Genomic DNA, 11,027 nt, shown 5'->3' with positions numbered 1-11,027 from the left:
TGATTCTCAAGTACATTTTTATCATTGATGTCTCTTGATTCAAATTTAAACAACAATGCAACAAATTACAGAGATAACCATAAATAAAGAGATGAAACAAAAATAACATAACCATAAATAAAGAGATGCAACAAAAATAACACTTCATTTGATTAATATCAAATACTGAAATATGCTTACAAGCAGAATGGAAATAAGTCTAGCTCGGGCAATGGTAGCTTATCTATGAGAAAAGATGTGGTGGCTAAATGCCTCTGAACTATGTTACAATGAGGCTCAAGGCCCAAGGGCCTATTTATTATTGAAAAACATGAGAAAACCCTAAACAACCAAAACCCTAACCCCAGGAGTTGTAATGCCAAGAGTTTGTGGGCCCCGTTGGGGTTAGTTGGGCATCCAACTTCCCGGGGTCATAATTTGGTCATATTATCTCCGTTTTGTGTGTACGATACCTTTTCGGAAAGGTGTCTCTAAGTACTATAGGATTTTCCACAAGCCCTATCCTATGGCTATGTGCTTGTAGCCGACCTAAAAAAATGCCGTTTAGGGGGTTAAAAATTCTCTGGAAGATCGGGACACGAAAAACTGCTAAAAATAGTAAATGTTGAAATAAACATGGAAACAAATGAAATGACTGGATGTCAAGGTGGAATAGGTGGGTGGCCACAAATATCCACCTGGATCATTCCTCCAGCCTTAGGAAGCAATGGTACCCATTAGGTGCAGAGGCTCCATGAGGCGAGGTAATTTTTGTTGAACCTGGTCCTTGGTGAGCCACTTGCCTTGGTGTAGGAGTTGGCCAGCATTGACAACCCGATATAGTTGGATCTGTTGCTGGCGAGTGTTCTTGACCTGTGTGTTCATAATCTAATCAATTGTGGCCTATTCCATGCAGTCTAGGTTTAACTCTGTTGGTGTGAGTTGTTATGCAATGTCTAATGTGTCCAACAACGGTGGGAAGTATGGTCGAAGGCGATCCAAGGAATCAGGGAATGTTGATCTCAAAATAATTATCTCCCAAAACCTTGGTAATGGTGTAAGGACCATATTGGAGTGGTCTGAGATTCTAATGGGCTCCGGTAAGGCATTATTTCTACAAATGCAACTAGACTTTGTCATCCATCTGAAACTTGTGTGGCACCCAATGTTGATCATGTCACTGCTTGTACTTCACATTTGAATTCTCCAGGATGTTTTGAACCTACTGGAGGATGTGTTGGATGCGTTCAATAAATATGGTTGCTTTATCAACCTTAGACAGTACATGTGTGGATCCTATTTGCATAGTCACATGAGGCACGAAAACATCAATCAGACATAATGGTTGGAATCCTAGACCCACTTGAAAGGGACAATGACCAGTCGAGCTATGGAGAGATTTATTATAACTGTGTTGTACATATGGAAGACTCTCATCCCAGGTTCGAGGATGCTTACCGTAGATGTGGAGTATGTGCACTATCATCCTATTAATGACCTCCATCTGGCCATCAGTCTCGGGATGGAAGGCAGTCGATTTGGCAAGTTTGGTGTCCAATAGTGTCCAGAGGCTTGACCAGAATGTGCTCAGGAACCTGCTATCCTGATCTGATATAATGGTCTACAATACTCGTTCAAAGAAGAGTTTGGAAGTGTCCTTTGCTGTGATACTCTTCTTGCAGGCTACAAATATAGCCATCTTAGAAAATATGTCCACGACCACAAATACACAGTCATTACCACGCTTGGTAGAGGGGAGGCCAGACATATAGTCCATGGAGATGGATTCCCATGACTGGATGGGAGTAGGTAGAGGAGTGTATAGGACTTGCTTCTTGATGGATGGCTTGGTGATGGCGCAAGCAGTGTAGGATCTAATATATTTCCCAACATTCAGTCGGAGTTTGGGCCAATAAAAGTAGTTTTGTAGTATAGCCACAATTTTCTCCACACCAAAGTGTCCTATGATCCGATTGTAGTGCACCTCCTAAATCAGTTTTTCATGCTTGCTTGAAGGAACACAAAGGTGTCCCAAGTAGCATAATAATGCATCTTGGAGGTGGAAATCAAGAACTTGCTTTCCAGCTACTAGCATCTGGTATGTTGAGGCGAACTCTGGATCATTTTTGTATAGTTGCAGCCATCCAGAGGTCTTGTGACCACAAGAGTTGAGAATAGTAGTCAGTGCTGCAACTGGGGGTCGACTGAGGCAATCTGCAACATGATTAGTGCTGCCCTTTTTGTATTTAATGTTCAAGTGGAATTGTTGCAGATATGTAGACCACTTCTGATGGCGATCATTCTGCAACTTCCCCTGTGTCTGTATAAATTAAAGAGGTTAGTGACCGTCTCCTTCCCTAGAAGGTAGTGCTTCCATTGTCGGTAAGCTCGCATGATGGAATACATCTCTTTATCATAGGCAGGGTACTTATGAATTGCATTGGAAAGTGTCTCAGTATGACAGGCCACTAGATGCCCATGCTGGGTGAGGACTGCACCAATAGCATAGTCTGAGGCATATGTCTCAGTTTCAAATGGTTGTTGCAGGTCTGGAAGTGTGAGTACTAGTGCAAAGAAGAGGCGATGCTTCAACTCAAGGAACACCTTCTGTTGGGACTTAGACTAGGAAAACGTTGCTTTCGTCCCACCCTTAGTAATTTGACTCAAAGGTCAAGTAATATGGGAAAATCCGAACACGAACCTCCGATAGAAATTTGCAAGGCCTAAAAAGTTGTGAAGCTCTGTTAGAGTGGTCAGGGCTGGCCAATCCTGAATGGCTTGGATCATGGTCGGGTCCACATGCACGCCATGCTCATCTATGATGTAACCAAAGTATTGGACCTGGATCAGACCAAAGGTGCATTTCTCCAAGTTAGCACATAATTTGTGCTGCCAAAGGGTTTGAAGGACCTGTCGAATGTGTTGCAAGTGTCCTTCCCAACTCTTTATGAAGATGAGGATGTCATCCAAATAAACCACCGTGAACGAGTTGGTGAAAGGCAACAAGGTGTCATCCATTAGCCTCATAAAAGTAGCAGGGGAATTTGTCAACTTGAAGGGCATAACCAACTATTCAAAAAGGCCTTCCTTGGATTTAAAGGCGGTCTTCCATACACTGGTGGGATCTATTGGAACATGGTGATAACCAGACTTCATTTTGAATTTGATGAAATAATTTCCCCCCTTGAGTTGGTCCAATAGGTCATCAATCCGTGGGAATGGATACTTCTTCTTGACAGTGATTTTGTTTAGTGTTCGATAATCAATGCAGAGCCTCCAAGTTCCATCCTTCTTTTGTACAAGTATAATCAAGCTCCCACAAGGCAAGGAACTTGGTCGGATGTGCCCATTTTGTAGCAATTCTTGGATTTACCGCTTGATCTCTTCATTTTCTAGAATGGAGAGACGATATATCGGTCCGTTGGGTAGAGGTGCTCCAGGAGCTAGATCAATTGAATGCTTGACATGGCAATTCAAGGGTATCCCTGTGGGTGAGGAGAAGATGTCTTGATATTCTTCCACGACTGTATCCACCTGCTTATGCTTCTTGGAGGAACCCTTCTCAGGGGCCATGGATGTGGCTACAACCTTCCCCTTACTTTGAGAGCAGATCAAAAAGAAAAAAAAAATTCCCAGTCTGGGAGATGACCTTACTGCATTTCTTAACAAAGATCAAAGAGATGGCGGTAGGTGGGGCTACCTCCGATATCCTGTATAACTTAGTACCCAAAGAAATAATAACAGAGCAAGGTATAGAATCATATACAACATGCTGCTTCCATAAGTATGGTTGTCTTAATAATACATCACAAACTTCAAGAGGAGCAATAGCACACGATACCTCATCTGTGAAGGGCTTGATGCTGTAGGGAAGGAAACACTACTAGATGACACGGATATCTCACCCTTTGTGAAGCCACCCAATGGTATACTACTATGGATGTGATGTAGTCGGTAGGCCCAAATGCTTCACAACCTCTGCAAAAATGAGGTTCTTTTGGCTCCCGCTGTCGAAAATGAACTACAATGGAGAACCCTTTACCCACTTATGTGAGTGGAATATGTGCTCCCCCTCTTCTGGATCTTTAGGCTCAACCTTTTGGATCTTGGTGGTGACCACAATGGCACTGGGTTGTGTGTCAATGATCTGCTTCCCTTTGTCATTCCCCTTGTCAGGTTCTGACTCCGAGTTGGAACATGCGTCAGACTTAGAAGCCTTTAGCTCAGCTACCAGTGACTGCTTGGCCCGACACTCACTTGTGTTGTGATTGGAGATCTTATGGAACTCACACCACTTTCTTGTGTCCTTCTTTGTCTTCGTGGTGTTGTTATTTTCTTGTGGCTTCGATGAGTTATCCTTGGTCACCCCACCTTGGCTTTTCCCTTTGCTCTACGCTTTGGGGGTGCCTTTTCCTTGCTTTAGATTCGTAGATCCAAAGTATTGCTATTTTTTTAAATCTTCTGCTCGATCTTGACAGCATATCGGTCCGACGTGTCGAGCGAGGAGATGTCCAGGAACTCCATCTCACCCTGAATGTACCTATGTAGGCAACGACGACAATTGAGTACCAAATGTTTCTCAGAATCCTTGATACCCAACTTCGTGTGAAGGGTATGAAAACCATTGGTAAACTCCAACACGTATTGGTCCCTTCCCTATCGCAGTGTGGTCCACTTTATGTATTTATCCTCATAGATCTCGATAGGGTAGTACTTCTCCTTGATGGCATCCTGGAACGAATCACGAGTGGATGCAACAAAAAATAGTGAGGGCATACTTTCATCCTTCTGCTCACATTAGGTTTCCCACCAGTCCTTGACGTGGGGGGCAGCTTTGAGAAGAGAAAAAGTAATCTTTTCCTGCCTAGAAAAATCATGAACATAAAATATCCTTCTAGCATATTTAACCATTTATATATGGCGTCCCCATCTATCTAACCCTCAAATATGGCAATTTCAAAGTTAAATTGTACCTTAAAGGGTGTGGCACTTCCAAAGTAGCTGTTGGAAGTATATGCGTCACCCTTGGGTTCCTCTGTTGCTCGAGGGCTTCTTCAAGCAATATTTTGAAAGGATCTCCTACCCTCTATTATAGACATATTTGGGCACTTCAACCCCAATCACATATGTCCATAAACCAAGGGCTTCTAAACCCCTAAAAGTGTTGTTTCACACCCAAAAGGAACAAGGTCAGTTGATTACATCATTTCCCAGAAGTTCTCCCTGAAAAACTACTCAGAACTGGCCAAAACTAGACCATACAGACTGCTCCATGCATAGGGTGCGATGCATCTCACCTATTACACACAGGGGTGCGATGCATACTAGAAAGCCCTTCTGCATGGTGTGATGAACGAGAGAAGACAAATGGCAGAAGCAGTTTGCTAGGTGGAAACCCAGAGAATCTTCTAGAAACTGCTCATATGACACTTGCCTCTCTGAATTCACCCAGGGATGAGTAAGAGATCATGAAATATCCAAGTGGAACCAAGAACTATCAGTGAAACGACACTAATCAAAATCCCAAAAGAGGACTCACTCTCCTGTAAACATCTATATATGGATCCCTCATCCTAGAGATCCAAAGGCTGGAATTTTGTAATTTGCAAGGAAGTGTTGTTGGTTTCTCTTTGAAGACATTGTTGGGTGATCTTGCTTTGTATGAGGTGAAGAGGGCTTTCATGCTGGGAAGATGATGTTGGATCTAGCAGCTTGGTTGTAATCCTCTCTTCTACTACTTCTATCAATAAAGCTATTTGAGTTTTCCTCCATATGCTTGTATATCTCTGAATCTTATATTTGTATATGCATTTATATGGTTAATGTACATCTGATCTTACATTGTTTATGGTTATAGATCTATATGCTTTGATGGTATTTTTCTACTTTGACTCTACAGCTGTTCTTTGAAGTGGGACAAGTGAGAAAGGAGTGGTGAAAGCTCTATCAAGGGAGAGAGGAAACGAGCAAGGAGACTAGCGAAAGACTAAGGTTGGTACTCTCTGCTTCTCTCTCATCTATCTCTCATAACGGAAAACACAAGTGACTTTAGTTTGTTTGTTTCTAAGATAGCTACCCATCTTATTGGGACTAGCAACTCTGAATGGACACTAGTTTTCCTGATAACAAAATGGCGACCACAGTGGGAGCAAATAGTTTGTTTGTTTTGTTACTATTGTTTGCTTTATAAACCACAAACAGAGCCTGAAGTTAAGCCATCTAGCCTTCGAACTGCTTTTGCTATGCAACTACAAAGTAGATCAACACTGCTTCAGTCAATCTTCGGGTTGGTTTATGAACTAAACATCTAGCTTGCAAACATCCTAAGTGCCCTAGTGGTAGCTCAAATAAACTCATTAGATCAACCCTTATACTTTGTGTTTACTGACAATCATTAGCTCAGCCTAAATCCCTAAAATTAGCTACAAACTGTGAGTGAAAAACAAGCTCAGTCTCGTCCCTGGACCATCACACTGTCTCTTCTTGGAAATCTAGATGAATCGCACCTCCTGTGTGTTGCAAGCGAGATGCATCCCTGTTTCCCTGTGTTACAGGTGCGATGATTGAATGAGACTATTTCTGCCTCCAGATTTTGGTTTTTTCTTCATTGTCTTTAGCTTTATTCAGTAGTTTTGTTGTTTATGATCATTATATCTCTGATTGAAACCATCTTCCTTTGCATTATTTAACCTCCATCAGAAGGAATTCTGAATTTTTTTTTATGTATTTTTCATCATTTACAGTTCTCCTTTGAAAATAGTAGCTTAATCGAATTGTCGTCTTTTGATTTGAAAGTGTCGCAAGTGTTGTTTTCAGTCAAGAAAAAGAGTGTCACAAAGCATTCCTCTTTTATATAGTCGATTACACTTTTGCCATTGTATTTGATTTGAAATTATTAGTATTTCAAGTGTCGAAAGTAGTTTTAATTCAAAATTGCAAAGTGTCGTCTTAGCCTTCCTTTCGTTTTTTTGAAGAGAAAATTGTTAGTACTGTCACTTTGAAAGAAGATAGTTTAGATCTGTACTTGGTTTTCTTTTTGTCATTCTCACATTAAGGAAACTGAAAAACAATACATGCCTGTGCATTTGCATTTAGACTGCATGCTGGAATTGATTTAGGAAAAATGCATCTAGTGTGTGCTCTCTGCTATATGTTGAAAGAATTTCATTTCTTTTTCCTTAGTAGCTAGGATTTTCATTGCAGAAAGAAAGTAAACGACTGTTTATCATCTTAGATTGCACATTTAGGAATTGTATATCTACATCACGTGGTGAACCTTAAAGGAAAACTTCTTAAGAAAGATCAACTATAAAATAAACCTCAAGGAACATAAAAATGATTTGGAACCTAATGCACAACATTTAGAAGTCTAGGCTAGAGACGTATTCCAGCGTCGTAAAGCTTGGTAACTATCGATTTCATAATAGGTTGGGTGATTCCTCCTCTTTGAGACGACAAGTGCCAGTATAGACTTGTGCTCCCACGTACCGTTGAGTATATTATTGGGAGACCACAATAGGCTAAATCCTTTATCCTTAGGAAGCCGTGTCTGCCGCCTTATCGATCGCAATGCACTGAACACAACATTCGGGAAGATTGATTGCCGTACCGTAAAAATTATTCTGTAGTTTTGCGATTGGTTTGGTAATCCCTATGTCTAGATTTCTAGAGTAGTCACTTTCATTCCTTTTCAAACTCCTTAAAAGAAAAGGTCTATATGAGCACTTGTCACTTTAGGCTCATTAAAAATCGAAGGCGACTAGAGTCATCTTTAGCTTTTTCTCGACTCTTAAAAATTGAAAAAAGTAAGTTGTGTCAAAGCGTCATAAAATTTATTTTAATTGGAATAATGTCACTGTTCCCTCGTTGGTCTTTGGGTTGAGAAAATGGACTCTACCAATCAAGGTTTTCCCCTTGGGGGAAATCCTAGTCCCTTCTCCTCTTGGGGGGATGTTGGTGCTCCACACATGGCCACATTGTCCCTTCCAAGACTCACAATTGGCCTGCCAGTATGGCTTTTCTCGACCTTTGTCGTTCAAAACACCGCAATTCCTCAGCAATCAAATAAGCAACCAGATGATACTGAAGTTGCTCCCCTACCTTCTACTTCATTTGTTTCTCCCTCTCCTTCTTCCTTTTAGCTTGGTGAAGCTAGTAACGCTAAAAACCAAGTAACTGAGAAGAAGAAGAAAGGGAAGGAGAAGAAGAGGAAGAATCCAATAGCAAAAGGGGGCATTCGTGCATTGTCTGGCGAAAATCCACACACTGAACCTTCTAAACCTAAATCTCCATGTGTCATTTGCAAGGGAGACCACTATCATCGAGATTGTCCCTACATCCCACGGATCCTGAGGGATTGGTCTCCCCACTTGCACAATCCGATGTCTTCAACCTCTGACAATCATGTTGAGAGCACACCATCAACTAGTGAAAATGAAGCCAACGGAAAGAAAGGAAGATCTAAATTTCCTTGTAGACTGTGTGAAGGCGATCATATCCTCTACCGTTGTCCTTTCCTAGATGAAGCTAAAAGAGTCTTGGATAACCATCCTGCGTCACTGCAGTGACTTCCTCTTGGAAATAAGAAACTCTTGCCGAGTCCATCGCTAGTTGAAAATTTGACTGACACACCGTTGTTGTCAGTCGAAGCACCTATCATTGAAGATAAACCCTCTGAGTCCACACCAGACCAAAGTCAACAAGTCGAGACGGCAGTCGACCCAGTCTTGTCTTTGGAGGGTCCACCTTCAGATGATATTGTCACCAAAGAGAATGAGAACGACACCGTTCAAATCTTTTCGTTCACACAAAATCCGATGAACATGGGGGCAATCTACTCGTTCCTTTCGCAGGAAGGAAATTCATCAAAGATTTACCCGGCCATTTATTCGGTCCCTCCTCCAAGCAATCTAGTTGTTTCCTTCGATTGGAATCAACTAGGGAGACCCCGCCTACCATCTAATGTACCATTCCGAAACATAGTACAATATTACAGAATGATCATGGTTGGTACTATCATAGATGAAGGGGCTTCTGTGAGTATCCTTTCCTTAACTGCTTGGAAAGTGCTTGGTTCGCCATCGCTTCTGCCTGAGATTCGAAATTTGACAGGTTTCAACAAAGGAACCAGTCGACTATTAGGTATCCTTCCAAATTTGCCTATAACTTTGAGAAGGAAAACCGTTCAACTAAACGTGATGTTAGTCCAAGGACCTCTAGATTACAATCTACTCCTTGGGCGTGACTACATTTATAGCATGGGAGCTATTGTTTCCTCACTCTTCTGAGTGATGTGTTTTCCACATGAAGGCAGAGTGGTCCACCTAGTTGACCAACTTTCATTCCCTGGTTCAAACACAGCTATTAGTCAAATGCCATCCCTAACTGGTCTTTTTGCACAAGGAATGTCTCATCAATCTCCAGTCCATCCACATGATGATCGCAAGTGATTCGATGATTGTGACTGAAACCCAGGAGGCATGCGCCCTGGTCTTCTTCGGAAGAAAACCCCAGATATAAGGTAGGTTTCCACGAAGGAATATGACTAGTTTGACAATCCTGTCCGTTTAGGAAAATGAATCAGGCTAGAAAAGGATTCCCCCGTCAAAGGTTATGTGATTGGGACTGACAACAATCACCTTTGCCCATTGTGATGGGCATCGCCAAGGAAGTGTTTTGTCTGCCACATGGATGAAACAATCTTGCTAAGGCAAGAACTTCCGTATGGTAACTTGGAAACTCTACTTATACCTGGGGGCATGCAAACCTTTTTGCATGCAAGTGAAAAGCGACCTTTTATTTTCTTAGTTTGTAGCCTCTTAACCCTCGTAGGTTGGTCGTTCCTATCTTGCATAATGAAAGGCTCTGGAGCAAAGTTTTGAATCGTGCAAGCTCCCTAATAAATGAACCTATCGATGAGACATCCTTATTATACGACTGGCACGAGCAGTTTTACGTGAAGTTCAGGCTCATTAAAAAATAAACCTAGCAATGAGCAAATGTTCCCCCAGAGTTTAAGCTCATTAAAAAATGAACCCACCTTTGGTAAATAACCATTGTGATCGCATGGATATCAACTTTTGAACCTTGGTCGTGTTCTTACCATCACCTCCACTCGCTTTTAGCCGATCATACGCCTCCATTTGATTTTTTACCCTTTTGAGGAACAACTGTGGCGAGTGATTATATTAGCCACCTTCTTTACACTACCGTGATTGAAAAGTTCCAAACCTTACCTAGAACCAGTTGCTATCCAAAAACATCACTCGTTCCTCAAAAAATGAGTCTCCTTTAAGCTCTTTTCATTTGACTCGTAAAATATGAAAAGATTGCCAAGCAATTGGCCTCTCCAGCTCATTAAAACGATCAGAAGTTCCATCCCTCCTCTAGATTTTAATCTTTTTGGACCTGAGGGATCATTACACAGAAAGATCGAGTGCTTGTCTTGTTCGGCTCGTTAAAACTATCAAAAAGTCATCCCTTCCGTATTATTTACACTTTTTCGGACTTAAGGGATTACATTACGAAAAAGGACCACTGGAGTTGCCTTTACGTCTCTTTTTAGACTCCCTAAAATTGAAAAGGACCGAGTTATCTTTGTCGTTAAACTCGTTAAAACAATAGTGACAAACTTGTCCATGCAGACAAGAGCGAGTTTCACTGTCGCTAAGCTCATTAAAACATAGTGACAGGTTTGCCCGAAGGGAAAATTATAGAATGAGCATATGTTATCCTCCTCAAGCTTGACAAAAATAAAGAGGTATTGGTCAGCAATGACTGGGGAAAAAAGGGAAGAAAACTTGAATAACTTCATTGGTAGCAGGTCGCTCTTGAACATGACACTTTCACTCCATCACCATGATTGAGTCGGGTTGGGTTATTCTGTTCACCGGTCATATCACCATTGGTCTGCCATACGATCCATTTTTGGGTTAATGCTACCAATCCATTTCAGTGTCGCTGATATGTTCAAGAGAAGTCGCTCAGAGAATTCACCAACCTAGCTAATGCCTCATCCGCTACAATACCTTCACTCTCCATTTTTTCAT

The sequence above is a fragment of the Pinus tabuliformis genome, chromosome 3_2, assembly GCF_031772625.1.
Source record: "Pinus tabuliformis cultivar Carrire ecotype Pingquan chromosome 3_2, CPIR1, whole genome shotgun sequence".
Taxonomy (NCBI): Eukaryota; Viridiplantae; Streptophyta; class Pinopsida; order Pinales; family Pinaceae; genus Pinus; species Pinus tabuliformis.
The sequence above is the reverse complement of the archived record's forward strand: the minus strand, read 5'-3'. Positions refer to the sequence as shown.